The sequence below is a fragment of the Pseudophryne corroboree genome, unplaced genomic scaffold (assembly GCF_028390025.1).
Source record: "Pseudophryne corroboree isolate aPseCor3 unplaced genomic scaffold, aPseCor3.hap2 scaffold_227, whole genome shotgun sequence".
NCBI lineage: Eukaryota > Metazoa > Chordata > Amphibia > Anura > Myobatrachidae > Pseudophryne > Pseudophryne corroboree.
In genome coordinates this window covers 224,852-240,789 of record NW_026968921.1, presented here as the reverse complement: position 1 = coordinate 240,789, position 15,938 = coordinate 224,852, and the positions used below count along the sequence as shown (strand labels likewise).

Below are 15,938 nucleotides of genomic sequence, written 5' to 3'. Positions count from 1 at the left end.
AACAGCTAGGAAGCACAATTTAGCAGTGGGTTGCAGAGAAAAAGAAATATGCTGGCAGAAAAATCCAATTGAATGATTAAACAGCTCTTCATTTTCTGGCTTTATTTTTATGCTAACTAATTTGTTCTCTGAAAAGTGTCCACAAAGCCAAGTATCTGATTAACATATTTGTAGTGATGGTTTTTCACCTATTACTAAATTAAACTTGCTTCATTGGAAAGGCAGCAAGATGCATCCTCATTTCAATATCTACTGAAATAATACAGGTTGACACCAGGAAACATTAACGCCACTGCATCCTTGCTGCTTTCTCATGTGGAAGTCTGTTTAATGTGAAAACAAGGTGATATCTAATTAGCACACAGGTAAGGAATTAAGAAAATCTTTATTTAAGGGTGAAGATGTTTCTCACAAAATCGTTGCCCCAATGCATCATTGAAATTCAAGCTGAAAAGATGATTTTAATATATCACTTGTACATTTTGTATTGCTCTTCTGGTGACAATGTAGTTTGTTTTTGTCAATTACCATTTTAATAATCGGGTAAAGAAAATTAATTGGATTTTTGAAAGAAAACAATACTGTCAATATACTATTAAAAAAAATTAAAATGGTAAAAGTTATTGTACTTTAAGTAAAAATAAAAGCTAAAATATCAATCCCAGTTTTGGATTACTTTAATGAACAAAAAAAAAATGCATATAGCAAAGGATAGTTTCAATCTGCCTACCTCTGGGTTATGGGCCCAGCATGCTTCCAGTGCAGTACTCTGCTGCACATGTAAGTGCAAGAGATCCTGAAGCACTCACTCATCATGCGAAAGTACCAATGTGTTTCTTCATTGGTTGCTGGAAGAAACATCTTACAAAAACTCTCCAGATTATTGACTTTTTAAAGTTTTTCTAGGAAACGTTCTAGATGAATGCTTATTAGTCTTTGTCAGTATGTACTTTTTGCAAAGTGTCTCTGTGGCGCAATCGGTTAGTGTGTTCAGCTATTAATCAAAAGGTTGGTGGTTCAATCCCACCCAGGGACGTAATTGACCTTGTGATCAGATTTTGGTGATATTTAAGTAGACAAGTCAAAATTTCGAAAACCCCTGTTATGGTGTAGGGTACCTGGCCTTCTCTGATGTAATCAGAGTTAGATTTGATTCAGTGATTTTATAAAAACAGCTAGGAAGCACAATTTAGCAGTGGGTTGCAGAGAAAAAGAAATATGCTGGCAAAAAAATCCAATTGACTGATTAAACAGCTCTTCATTTTCTGGCTTTATTTTTATGCTAACAAATTTGTTCTCTGAAAAGTGTCCACAAAGCCAAGTATCTGATTAACATCTTTGTAGGGATGGTTTTTCACCTATTACTAAATTAAACTTGCTTCATTGGAAAGGCAGCAAGATGCATCCTCATTTCAATATCTACTGAAATAATACAGGTTGACACCAGGAAACATTAACGCCACTGCATCCTTGCTGCTTTCTCATGTGGAAGTCTGTTTAATGTGAAAACAAGGTGATATCTAATTAGCACACAGGTAAGGAATTAAGAAAATCTTTATTTAAGGGTGAAGATGTTTCTCACAAAATCGTTGCCCCAATGCATCATTGAAATTCAAGCTGGAAAGATGATTTTAATATATCACTTGTACATTTTGTATTGCTCTTCTGGTGACAATGTAGTTTGCTTTTGTCAATTACCATTTTAATAATCGGGTAAAGAAAATTAATTGGATTTTTGAAAGAAAACAATACTGTCAATATACTATTAAAACAAATTAAAATGGTAAAAGTTATTGTACTTTAAGTAAAAATAAAAGAGCAAAAATATCAATCCCAGTTTTGGATTACTTTAATTAACAAAAAAAAAATGCATATAGCAGAGGATAGTTTCAATCTGCCTACCTCTGGGTTATGGACCCAGCATGCTTCCATTACAGTACTCTGCTGCACATGTAAGTGCAAGAGATCCTGAAGCACTCACTCATCATGGGAAAGTACCAATGTGTTTCTTCATTGGTTGATGGAAGAAACATCATACAAAAACTCTCCACATTATTGACTTTTTAAAATGTTTCTAGGAATCGTTCTAGATGAATGCTTATTAGCCTTTGTCAGTATGTACTTTTGCAAAGTGTCGCGGTGGCGCAATCAGTTAGTGTGTAAGGCTATTAACCAAAAGGTTGGTGGTTCAATCCCACCCAGGGACTTAATTGACCTTGTTATCAGATTTTGGTGATCTTTAAGTAGACAAGTCAAAATTTCAAACCCCCTGTTATGGTGTAGGGTACCTGGCCTTCTCTGATGTAATCAGAGTTAGATTTGATTCAGTGATTTTATAAAAACAGCTAGGAAGCACAATTTAGCAGTGGGTTGCAGAGAAAAAGAAAAATGCTGGCAGAAAAATCCAATTGAGTGATTAAACAGCTCTTCATTTTCTGGCTTTATTTTTATGCTAACTAATTTGTTCTCTGAAAAGTGTCCACAAAGCCAAGTATCTGATTAACATATTTGTAGGGATGGTTTTTCACCTATTACTAAATTAAACTTGCTTCATTGGAAAGGCAGCAAGATGCATCCTCATTTCAATATCTACTGAAATAATACAGGTTGACACCAGGAAACATTAACGCCACTGCATCCTTGCTGCTTTCTCATGTGGAAGTCTGTTTAATGTGAAAACAAGGTGATATCTAATTAGCACACAGGTAAGGAATTAAGAAAATCTTTATTTAAGGGTGAAGATGTTTCTCACAAAATCGTTGCCCCAATGCATCATTGAAATTCAAGCTGGAAAGATGATTTTAATATATCACTTGTACATTTTGTATTGCTCTTCTGGTGACAATGTAGTTTGTTTTTGTCAATTACCATTTTAATAATAGGGTAAAGAAAATTAAGTGGATTTTTGAAAGAAAACAATACTGTCAATATACTATTAAAACAAATTAAAATGGTAAAAGTTATTGTACTTTAAGTAAAAATAAAAGCTAAAATATCAATCCCAGTTTTGGATTACTTTAATGAACAAAAAAAAATGCATATAGCAAAGGATAGTTTCAATCTGCCTACCTCTGGGTTATGGACCCAGCATGCTTCCATTGCAGTACTCTGCTGCACATGTAAGTGCAAGAGATCCTGAAGCACTCACTCATCATGCGAAAGTACCAATGTGTTTCTTCATTGGTTGCTGGAAGAAACATCTTACAAACACTCTCCAGATTATTGACTTTTTAAAGTTTTTCTAGGAAACGTTCTAGATGAATGCTTATTAGTCTTTGTCAGTATATACTTTTCGCAAAGTGTCTCTGTGGCGCAATCGGTTAGTGTGTTCAGCTATTAATCAAAAGGTTGGTGGTTCAATCCCACCCAGGGACGTAATTGACCTTGTGATCAGATTTTGGTGATATTTAAGTAGACAAGTCAAAATTGCAAACCCCCTCTTATGGTGTAGGGTACCTGGCCTTCTCTGATGTAATCAGAGTTAGATTTGATTCAGTGATTTTATAAAAACAGCTAGGAAGCACAATTTAGCAGTGGGTTGCAGAGAAAAAGAAATATGCTGGCAGAAAAATCCAATTGAATGATTAAACAGCTCTTCATTTTCTGGCTTTATTTTTATGCTAACTAATTTGTTCTCTGAAAAGTGTCCACAAAGCCAAGTATCTGATTAACATATTTGTAGTGATGGTTTTTCACCTATTACTAAATTAAACTTGCTTCATTGGAAAGGCAGCAAGATGCATCCTCATTTCAATATCTACTGAAATAATACAGGTTGACACCAGGAAACATTAACGCCACTGCATCCTTGCTGCTTTCTCATGTGGAAGTCTGTTTAATGTGAAAACAAGGTGATATCTAATTAGCACACAGGTAAGGAATTAAGAAAATCTTTATTTAAGGGTGAAGATGTTTCTCACAAAATCGTTGCCCCAATGCATCATTGAAATTCAAGCTGAAAAGATGATTTTAATATATCACTTGTACATTTTGTATTGCTCTTCTGGTGACAATGTAGTTTGTTTTTGTCAATTACCATTTTAATAATCGGGTAAAGAAAATTAATTGGATTTTTGAAAGAAAACAATACTGTCAATATACTATTAAAAAAAATTAAAATGGTAAAAGTTATTGTACTTTAAGTAAAAATAAAAGCTAAAATATCAATCCCAGTTTTGGATTACTTTAATGAACAAAAAAAAAATGCATATAGCAAAGGATAGTTTCAATCTGCCTACCTCTGGGTTATGGGCCCAGCATGCTTCCAGTGCAGTACTCTGCTGCACATGTAAGTGCAAGAGATCCTGAAGCACTCACTCATCATGCGAAAGTACCAATGTGTTTCTTCATTGGTTGCTGGAAGAAACATCTTACAAAAACTCTCCAGATTATTGACTTTTTAAAGTTTTTCTAGGAAACGTTCTAGATGAATGCTTATTAGTCTTTGTCAGTATGTACTTTTTGCAAAGTGTCTCTGTGGCGCAATCGGTTAGTGTGTTCAGCTATTAATCAAAAGGTTGGTGGTTCAATCCCACCCAGGGACGTAATTGACCTTGTGATCAGATTTTGGTGATATTTAAGTAGACAAGTCAAAATTTCGAAAACCCCTGTTATGGTGTAGGGTACCTGGCCTTCTCTGATGTAATCAGAGTTAGATTTGATTCAGTGATTTTATAAAAACAGCTAGGAAGCACAATTTAGCAGTGGGTTGCAGAGAAAAAGAAATATGCTGGCAAAAAAATCCAATTGACTGATTAAACAGCTCTTCATTTTCTGGCTTTATTTTTATGCTAACAAATTTGTTCTCTGAAAAGTGTCCACAAAGCCAAGTATCTGATTAACATCTTTGTAGGGATGGTTTTTCACCTATTACTAAATTAAACTTGCTTCATTGGAAAGGCAGCAAGATGCATCCTCATTTCAATATCTACTGAAATAATACAGGTTGACACCAGGAAACATTAACGCCACTGCATCCTTGCTGCTTTCTCATGTGGAAGTCTGTTTAATGTGAAAACAAGGTGATATCTAATTAGCACACAGGTAAGGAATTAAGAAAATCTTTATTTAAGGGTGAAGATGTTTCTCACAAAATCGTTGCCCCAATGCATCATTGAAATTCAAGCTGGAAAGATGATTTTAATATATCACTTGTACATTTTGTATTGCTCTTCTGGTGACAATGTAGTTTGCTTTTGTCAATTACCATTTTAATAATCGGGTAAAGAAAATTAATTGGATTTTTGAAAGAAAACAATACTGTCAATATACTATTAAAACAAATTAAAATGGTAAAAGTTATTGTACTTTAAGTAAAAATAAAAGAGCAAAAATATCAATCCCAGTTTTGGATTACTTTAATTAACAAAAAAAAAATGCATATAGCAGAGGATAGTTTCAATCTGCCTACCTCTGGGTTATGGACCCAGCATGCTTCCATTACAGTACTCTGCTGCACATGTAAGTGCAAGAGATCCTGAAGCACTCACTCATCATGGGAAAGTACCAATGTGTTTCTTCATTGGTTGATGGAAGAAACATCATACAAAAACTCTCCACATTATTGACTTTTTAAAATGTTTCTAGGAATCGTTCTAGATGAATGCTTATTAGCCTTTGTCAGTATGCACTTTTGCAAAGTGTCGCGGTGGCGCAATCAGTTAGTGTGTAAGGCTATTAACCAAAAGGTTGGTGGTTCAATCCCACCCAGGGACTTAATTGACCTTGTTATCAGATTTTGGTGATCTTTAAGTAGACAAGTCAAAATTTCAAACCCCCTGTTATGGTGTAGGGTACCTGGCCTTCTCTGATGTAATCAGAGTTAGATTTGATTCAGTGATTTTATAAAAACAGCTAGGAAGCACAATTTAGCAGTGGGTTGCAGAGAAAAAGAAAAATGCTGGCAGAAAAATCCAATTGAGTGATTAAACAGCTCTTCATTTTCTGGCTTTATTTTTATGCTAACTAATTTGTTCTCTGAAAAGTGTCCACAAAGCCAAGTATCTGATTAACATATTTGTAGGGATGGTTTTTCACCTATTACTAAATTAAACTTGCTTCATTGGAAAGGCAGCAAGATGCATCCTCATTTCAATATCTACTGAAATAATACAGGTTGACACCAGGAAACATTAACGCCACTGCATCCTTGCTGCTTTCTCATGTGGAAGTCTGTTTAATGTGAAAACAAGGTGATATCTAATTAGCACACAGGTAAGGAATTAAGAAAATCTTTATTTAAGGGTGAAGATGTTTCTCACAAAATCGTTGCCCCAATGCATCATTGAAATTCAAGCTGGAAAGATGATTTTAATATATCACTTGTACATTTTGTATTGCTCTTCTGGTGACAATGTAGTTTGTTTTTGTCAATTACCATTTTAATAATCGGGTAAAGAAAATTAATTGGATTTTTGAAAGAAAACAATACTGTCAATATACTATTAAAAAAATTAAAATGGTAAAAGTTATTGTACTTTAAGTAAAAATAAAAGCTAAAATATCAATCCCAGTTTTGGATTACTTTAATGAACAAAAAAAAAATGCATATAGCAAAGGATAGTTTCAATCTGCCTACCTCTGGGTTATGGGCCCAGCATGCTTCCAGTGCAGTACTCTGCTGCACATGTAAGTGCAAGAGATCCTGAAGCACTCACTCATCATGCGAAAGTACCAATGTGTTTCTTCATTGGTTGCTGGAAGAAACATCTTACAAAAACTCTCCAGATTATTGACTTTTTAAAGTTTTTCTAGGAAACGTTCTAGATGAATGCTTATTAGTCTTTGTCAGTATGTACTTTTTGCAAAGTGTCTCTGTGGCGCAATCGGTTAGTGTGTTCAGCTCTTAATCAAAAGGTTGGTGGTTCAATCCCACCCAGGGATATAATTGACCTTGTGATCAGATTTTGGTGATATTTAAGTAGGCAAGTCAAAATTTCGAAAACCCCAGTTATGGTGTAGGGTACCTGGCCTTCTCTGATGTAATCAGAGTTAGATTTGATTCAGTGATTTTATAAAAACAGCTAGGAAGCACAATTTAGCAGTGGGTTGCAGAGAAAAAGAAATATGCTGGCAAAAAAATCCAATTGACTGATTAAACAGCTCTTCATTTTCTGGCTTTATTTTTATGCTAACAAATTTGTTCTCTGAAAAGTGTCCACAAAGCCAAGTATCTGATTAACATCTTTGTAGGGATGGTTTTTCACCTATTACTAAATTAAACTTGCTTCATTGGAAAGGCAGCAAGATGCATCCTCATTTCAATATCTACTGAAATAATACAGGTTGACACCAGGAAACATTAACGCCACTGCATCCTTGCTGCTTTCTCATGTGGAAGTCTGTTTAATGTGAAAACAAGGTGATATCTAATTAGCACACAGGTAAGGAATTAAGAAAATCTTTATTTAAGGCTGAAGATGTTTCTCACAAAATCGTTGCCCCAATGCATCATTGAAATTCAAGCTGGAAAGATGATTTTAATATATCACTTGTACATTTTGTATTGCTCTTCTGGTGACAATGTAGTTTGCTTTTGTCAATTACCATTTTAATAATCGGGTAAAGAAAATTAATTGGATTTTTGAAAGAAAACAATACTGTCAATATACTATTAAAACAAATTAAAATGGTAAAAGTTATTGTACTTTAAGTAAAAATAAAAGAGCAAAAATATCAATCCCAGTTTTGGATTACTTTAATTAACAAAAAAAAAATGCATATAGCAGAGGATAGTTTCAATCTGCCTACCTCTGGGTTATGGACCCAGCATGCTTCCATTACAGTACTCTGCTGCACATGTAAGTGCAAGAGATCCTGAAGCACTCACTCATCATGGGAAAGTACCAATGTGTTTCTTCATTGGTTGATGGAAGAAACATCATACAAAAACTCTCCACATTATTGACTTTTTAAAATGTTTCTAGGAATCGTTCTAGATGAATGCTTATTAGCCTTTGTCAGTATGTACTTTTGCAAAGTGTCGCGGTGGCGCAATCAGTTAGTGTGTAAGGCTATTAACCAAAAGGTTGGTGGTTCAATCCCACCCAGGGACTTAATTGACCTTGTTATCAGATTTTGGTGATCTTTAAGTAGACAAGTCAAAATTTCAAACCCCCTGTTATGGTGTAGGGTACCTGGCCTTCTCTGATGTAATCAGAGTTAGATTTGATTCAGTGATTTTATAAAAACAGCTAGGAAGCACAATTTAGCAGTGGGTTGCAGAGAAAAAGAAAAATGCTGGCAGAAAAATCCAATTGAGTGATTAAACAGCTCTTCATTTTCTGGCTTTATTTTTATGCTAACTAATTTGTTCTCTGAAAAGTGTCCACAAAGCCAAGTATCTGATTAACATATTTGTAGGGATGGTTTTTCACCTATTACTAAATTAAACTTGCTTCATTGGAAAGGCAGCAAGATGCATCCTCATTTCAATATCTACTGAAATAATACAGGTTGACACCAGGAAACATTAACGCCACTGCATCCTTGCTGCTTTCTCATGTGGAAGTCTGTTTAATGTGAAAACAAGGTGATATCTAATTAGCACACAGGTAAGGAATTAAGAAAATCTTTATTTAAGGGTGAAGATGTTTCTCACAAAATCGTTGCCCCAATGCATCATTGAAATTCAAGCTGGAAAGATGATTTTAATATATCACTTGTACATTTTGTATTGCCCTTCTGGTGACAATGTAGTTTGTTTTTGTCAATTACCATTTTAATAATAGGGTAAAGAAAATTAAGTGGATTTTTGAAAGAAAACAATACTGTCAATATACTATTAAAACAAATTAAAATGGTAAAAGTTATTGTACTTTAAGTAAAAATAAAAGCTAAAATATCAATCCCAGTTTTGGATTACTTTAATGAACAACAAAAAAATGCATATAGCAAAGGATAGTTTCAATCTGCCTACCTCTGGGTTATGGACCCAGCATGCTTCCATTGCAGTACTCTGCTGCACATGTAAGTGCAAGAGATCCTGAAGCACTCACTCATCATGCGAAAGTACCAATGTGTTTCTTCATTGGTTGCTGGAAGAAACATCTTACAAACACTCTCCAGATTATTGACTTTTTAAAGTTTTTCTAGGAAACGTTCTAGATGAATGCTTATTAGTCTTTGTCAGTATATACTTTTTGCAAAGTGTCTCTGTGGCGCAATCGGTTAGTGTGTTCAGCTAACCCTTGTGCACTATCCTGACTTCTCCTCCTGTCTGCTTACTTTGTGCCTTCCAATGCACAATGCAAACTACAGGTAGTGCTGCAGGGCCCACACCCTTTTACTTGCCTTACGGAGCAGCTCTGGAGCTGTTTCAGTGCCAAGCTGCTGTAAGAAATAAGCTTGAATGCTTCACAGGCTGGGGCATTGTCAACATGAGCCCCACACCAAAGGAGGGTGGAGGTGTTTAATGCGAACTAGGGGTCATCCAAGCGCCGCAAAAGGCCGCCATACCCTGCACGCCCCTTTTCTCTTTTCATATGCAGATGAGGATTGAAGCCAACTTTGACCCACTGCTTGGATGACATCACCATATGCAAATCCATCTGCTGCAGGCCTTCCCCCCGGAATGCTTGCACTAGTTGTTGCATTTGGTTTGTTGTTTGGGGGTGCTTCAGTATTAGGCAGCCTTCTGCCCTCCCATGTTCATCTGAAAATATGTGTTCTCCCTGCAGTTGTTGTCCCCAGATGAGAGTTCCCTTGTGCTGCCTCAGTTGAATCTCCTTTACTTGACAGAGATGTGCCTGAGCAGCGGCCCTCCCCAGCCCTATCCCAAATCATACTTATTTTGCATAGGAGATACCATGGTCATGAAGATTGTTCTCCCAGGGTGAGGTTCATTCATTGCATTCTGGGTATGCTGACCCCTGTGATTTCCAAAATGTGGGAAACTCGACTGCATTATTTGTGGTAGTGGGGGACTGTGTTTGTGCTTTCCTCTGGTCAGCTCTGGTAAAAGTCAGATTTCTTTGTCTCAGATCTTCCTCTAGCCTTGTTCTTCTTTCGAGAGTTCCCTTGTGCTGCCTCAGTTGGATCTCCTTCACTTCACAGGGGGTGCCCGAGCAGCAATCCTCCACAGCTCTGGCCCAACTCCTACTTACCTGCCAGGTGAGATACTATGATCTTCACTGTTAGGGCAATCAGGATGTGGAATTCCCTGCCAGGGAAGGTGGTAATGGCGGACTCTGTAATTGGATTTAAAAAAGGAATGGATACATTTCTGAATGAAAAAGCTATCCAAGTTTATAATACTTAAAATATCAACATGGTTAATCCGGGGGTAACATGAGTTGTAGTAGCTAACTAGTCATAATACATTATTAAGCAAGTATGTAGAATCATCACAACTTAAAACAGGTTGAACACGATGGGCAATTTGCCTCTATTCAACCTCAAAAACTATGTTACTATATGTTACTATATTACTATGTTACTGTAGTATACAGAACACCACAATGCAATGAGCAGTGATAGTGAGCACTGATGAGGATACTAGAACTGACACTGAGCAGCAAGATGCAGCACTGGACTATTAGTAATGTACTGTAGTATGCTGAGCACAACAATGCAGCACAAGACAATGAGCAGTGATACTGAGCACTGATGAGGATACTACTGAGAACTGACACTGAGCAGGAGAGACACACTACTAGTATTACTGAGCAGCAATAAGTATCCACTGATACTGAGCACTGATATTGAGATTTCCACTGAGAGAACATAGCCACGTCCTCTCCGCTCTCTCTTCAATGCACGAGTAAAAATGGCGGCAACGCGCAGCTCTTTATATGGAATCCGAATCTCGCGAGAATCCGACAGCGGGATGATGACATTTTCCCTTGTTCATAGAATTTGGGAGTCATTTTGATCCCAAAGTATTATTAACCTCAATAACCATAATTTCCACTCATTTTCAGTCTATTCTTAACACCTTACACCTCACAATATTATTTTTAGTCCTAAAATTTGCACCGAGGTCGCTGGATGACTAAGCTCAGCGACCCAAGTGGCCGACACAAACACCTGGCCCATCTAGGAGTGGCACTGCAGTGTCACGCAGGATAGCCCTTCCAAAAAACACTCCCCAAACAGCACATGACGCAAAGAAAAAAAGAGGCGCAATGAGGTAGCTGTGTGACTAAGCTCAGCGACCCAAGTGGCCGATACAAACACCTGGCCCATCTAGGAGTGGCACTGCAGTGTCACGCAGGATGGCCCTTCCAAAAAACACTCCCCAAACAGCACATGACGCAAAGAAAAAAAGAGGCGCAATGAGGTAGCTGTGTGACTAAGCTCAGCGACCCAAGTGGCCGACACAAACACCTGGCCCATCTAGGAGTGGCACTGCAGTGTCACGCAGGATGGCCCTTCCAAAAACACTCCCCAAACAGCACATGACGCAAAGAAAAAAAGAGGCGCAATGAGGTAGCTGTGTGACTAAGCTCAGCGACCCAAGTGGCCGACACAAACACCTGGCCCATCTAGGAGTGGCACTGCAGTGTCACGCAGGATGGCCCTTCCAAAAAACACTCCCCAAACAGCACATGACGCAAAGAAAAAAAGAGGCGCAATGAGGTAGCTGTGTGACTAAGCTCAGCGACCCAAGTGGCCGACACAAACACCTGGCCCATCTAGGAGTGTCACTGCAGTGTCACGCAGGATGGCCCTTCCAAAAAACACTCCCCAAACAGCACATGACGCAAAGAAAAAAAGAGGCGCAATGAGGTAGCTGTGTGACTAAGCTCAGCGACCCAAGTGGCCGACACAAACACCTGGCCCATCTAGGAGTGGCACTGCAGTGTCACGCAGGATGGCCCTTCCAAAAAACACTCCCCAAACAGCACATGACGCAAAGAAAAATGAAAGAAAAAAGAGGTGCAAGATGGAATTGTCCTTGGGCACTCCCACCCACCCTTATGTTGTATAAACAGGACATGCACACTTTAACCAACCCATCATTTCAGTGACAGGGTCTGCCACACGACTGTGACTGAAATGACGGGTTGGTTTGGACCCCCACCAAAAAAGAAGCAATTAATCTCTCCTTGCACAAACTGGCTCTACAGAGGCAAGATGTCCACCTCATCATCATCCTCCGATTCATCACCGTGTACATCCCCCTCCTCACAGATTATCAATTCGTCCCCACTGGAATCTACCATCTCAGCTCCCTGTGTACTTTGTGGAGGCAATTGCTGCTGGTCAATGTCTCCACGGAGCAATTGATTATAATTCATTTTAATGAACATCATCTTCTCCACATTTTCTGGAAGTAACCTCGTACGCCGATTGCTGACAAGGTGAGCGGCGGCACTAAACACTCTTTCGGAGTACAACTTGTGGGAGGGCAACTTAGGTAGAATAAAGCCAGTTTGTCCAAGGGCCTCCAAATTGCCTCTTTTTCCTGCCAGTATACGTACGGACTGTCTGACGTGCCTACTTGGATGCGGTCACTCATATAATCCTCCACCATTCTTTCAATGGTGAGAGAATCATATGCAGTGACAGTAGACGTCATGTCCGTAATCGTTGGCAGGTCCTTCAGTCCGGACCAGATGTCAGCATCAGCAGTCGCTCCAGACTGCCCTGCATCACCGCCAGCGGGTGGGCTCGGAATTCTGAGCCTTTTCCTCGCACCCCCAATTGCGGGAGAATGTGAAGGAGGAGCTGTTGACCGATCAAGTTCCACTTGACTTGATAATTTTCTCACCAGCAGGTCTTTGAACCCCTGCAGACTTGTGTCTGCCGGAAAGAGAGATACAACGTAGGTTTTAAATCTAGGATCGAGCACGGTGGCCAAAATGTAGTGCTCTGATTTCAACAGATTGACCACCCGTGAATCCTGGTTAAGCGAATGAAGGGCTCCATCCACAAGTCCCACATGCCTAGCGGAATCGCTCTGTCTTAGCTCCTCCTTCAATGTCTCCAGCTTCTTCTGCAAAAGCCTGATGACGGGAATGACCTGACTCAGGCTGGCAGTGTCTGAACTGACTTCACGTGTGGCAAGTTCAAAAGGTTGCAGAACCTTGCACAACGTTGAAATCATTCTCCACTGCGCTTGAGACAGGTGCATTCCACCTCCTATATCGTGGTCAGATGTATAGGCTTGAATGGCCTTTTGCTGCTCCTCCATCCTCTGAAGCATATAGAGGGTTGAATTCCACCTCGTTACCACTTCTTGCTTCAGATGATGGCAGGGCAGGTTCAGGCGTTTTTGGTGTTGCTCCAGTCTTCTGTACGTGGTGCCTGTACGCCGAAAGTGTCCCGCAATTCTTCTGGCCACCGACAGCATCTCTTGCACACCCCTGTCGTTTTTTAAATAATTCTGCACCACCAAATTCAAGGTATGTGCAAAACATGGGACGTGCTGGAATTTGCCCAGATATAATGCACGCACAATATTGCTGGCGTTGTCCGATGCCACAAATCCACAGGAGAGTCCAATTGGGGTAAGCCATTCTGCGATGATCTTCCTCAGTTGCCGTAAGAGGTTTTCAGCTGTGTGCGTATTCTGGAAAGCGGTGATACAAAGCGTAGCCTGCCTAGGAAAGAGTTGGCGTTTGCGAGATGCTGCTACTGGTGCCGCCGCTGCTGTTCTTGCGGCGGGAGTCAATACATCTACCCAGTGGGCTGTCACAGTCATATAGTCCTGAGTCTGCCCTGCCCCATTTGTCCACATGTCCGTGGTTAAGTGGACATTGGGTACAACTGCATTTTTTAGGACACTGGTGAGTCTTTTTCTGAGGTCTGTGTACATTTTCGGTATCGCCTGCCTAGAGAAATGGAACCTAGATGGTATTTGGTACCGGGGACACAGTACCTCAATCAAGTCTATAGTTGGCTCTGAAGTAATGATGGATACCGGAACCACGTTTCTCACCGCCCAGGATGCCAAGGCCTCAGTTATCCGCTTTGCAGCAGGATGACTGCTGTGATATTTCATCTTCCTTGCAAAGGACTGTTGGACAGTCAATTGCTTGGTGGAAGTAGTAAAAGTGGTCTTACGACTTCCCCTCTGGGATGACCATCGACACCCAGCAGCAACAACAGCAGCGCCAGCAGCAGTAGGCGTTACACTCAAGGATGCATCGGAGGAATCCCAGGCAGGAGAGAACTCGTCAGAATTGCCAGTGACATGGCCTGCAGGACTATTGGCATTCCTGGGGAAGGAGGAAATTGACACTGAGGGAGTTGGTGGGGTGGTTTGCGTGAGCTTGGTTACAAGAGGAAGGGATTTACTGGTCAGTGGACTGCTTCCGCTGTCGCCCAAAGTTTTTGAACTTGTCACTGACTTATGATGAATGCGCTGCAGGTGACGTATAAGGGAGGATGTTCCGAGGTGGTTAACGTCCTTACCCCTACTTATTACAGCTTGACAAAGGCAACACACGGCTTGACACCTGTTGTTCGCATTTCTGTTGAAATACTTCCACACCGAAGAGCAGTTTTTTTTGGTATTTTCACCAGGCATGTCAATGGCCATATTCCTCCCACGGACAACAGGTGTCTCCCCGGGTGCCTGACTTAAACAAACCACCTCACCTCCCCAGCGCCAGCAACACCCATATCCTCCTCATCCTGGTGTACTTCAACACTGACATCTTCAATCTGACTATCAGGAACTGGACTGCGGGTGCTCCTTCCAGCACTTGCAGGGGGTGTGCAAATGGTGGAAGGTGCATGCTCTTCACGTCCAGTGTTGGGAAGGTCAGGCATCGCAACCGACACAATTGGACTCTCCTTGTGGATTTGTGATTTTGAAGAACGCACAGTTCTTTGCTGTGCTTTTGCCAGCTTAAGTCTTTTCATTTTTCTAGCGAGAGGCTGAGTGCTTCCATCCTCATGTGAAGCTGAACCACTAGCCATGAACATAGGCCAGGGCCTCAGCCGTTCCTTGCCACTCCGTGTGGTAAATGGCATATTGGCAAGTTTACGCTTCTCCTCCGACGATTTTTATTTAGATTTTTGAGTCCTTTTTTTTACTGATCTTTTGTGTTTTGAATTTTACATGCTCTGTACTATGACATTGGGCATCGGCCTCGGCAGACGACGTTGATGGAATTTCATCGTCTCGGCCATGACTAGTGGCAGCAGCTTCAGCACGAGGTGGAAGTGGATCTTGATCTTTCCCTATTTTTGGAACCTCAACATTTTTGTTCTCCATATTTTAATAGGCACAACTAAAAGGCACCTCAGGTAAACAATGGAGATGGATGGATACTAGTATACTTATGGATGACGAGTGACTGACGACACAGAGGTAGCTACAGCCGTGGACTACCGTACTGCGTCTGCTAGTATAGAGATGATAATTAATGATATAAAAAAAATATATATATAACTACTGTAGGTATATATTATATAATGACGGACCTGGTGGACACTGTCAGCAGACTGCTAAACTACTAGTATGATGAAGATAGAAAAAAAAACCCCACCACAGGTAGGTAGGTATACAATTATGGACGAGCACTGACGACACAGAGATAGCCACAGCCGTGGCCTACCGTACTGCGTCTGCTAGTATAGAGATGATAATTAATGATATAAAAAAAAATATATATAACTACTGTAGGTATATATAATGTAATGACGGACCTGGTGGACACTGTCAGCAGACTGCTAAACTACTAGTATGAAGAAGATAGAAAAAAAACTTCACCACAGGTAGGTATACAATTATGGACGAGTGACGACACAGAGGTAGGTACAGCCGTGGACTACCGTACTGCGTCTGCTAGTATAGATAATATACTAAATATATTACTACTGTAGGTATATAATATAATGACGGACCTGGTGGACACTGTCAGCAGACTCCTAAACTACTAGTATGAAGAAGATAGAAAAAAAAACCCACCACAGGTAGGTAGGTATACAATTATGGACGAGCACTGACGACACAGAGATAGCCACAGCCGTGGCCTACCGTACTG

The 15,938-nt window shown here is 40.0% G+C and overlaps 1 non-coding gene across 1 annotated transcript; it reads left to right on the top strand.

Annotated features, from left to right (window-relative positions):
* Window positions 1-9,781: 9,781 nt before the first annotated feature.
* On the top strand, window positions 9,782-9,944 carry LOC135009464 (U1 spliceosomal RNA). The gene has a single exon (XR_010209006.1). It is a non-coding gene; the product is annotated as a U1 spliceosomal RNA (small nuclear RNA).
* The last annotated feature ends 5,994 nt before the right edge of the window (window positions 9,945-15,938 follow it).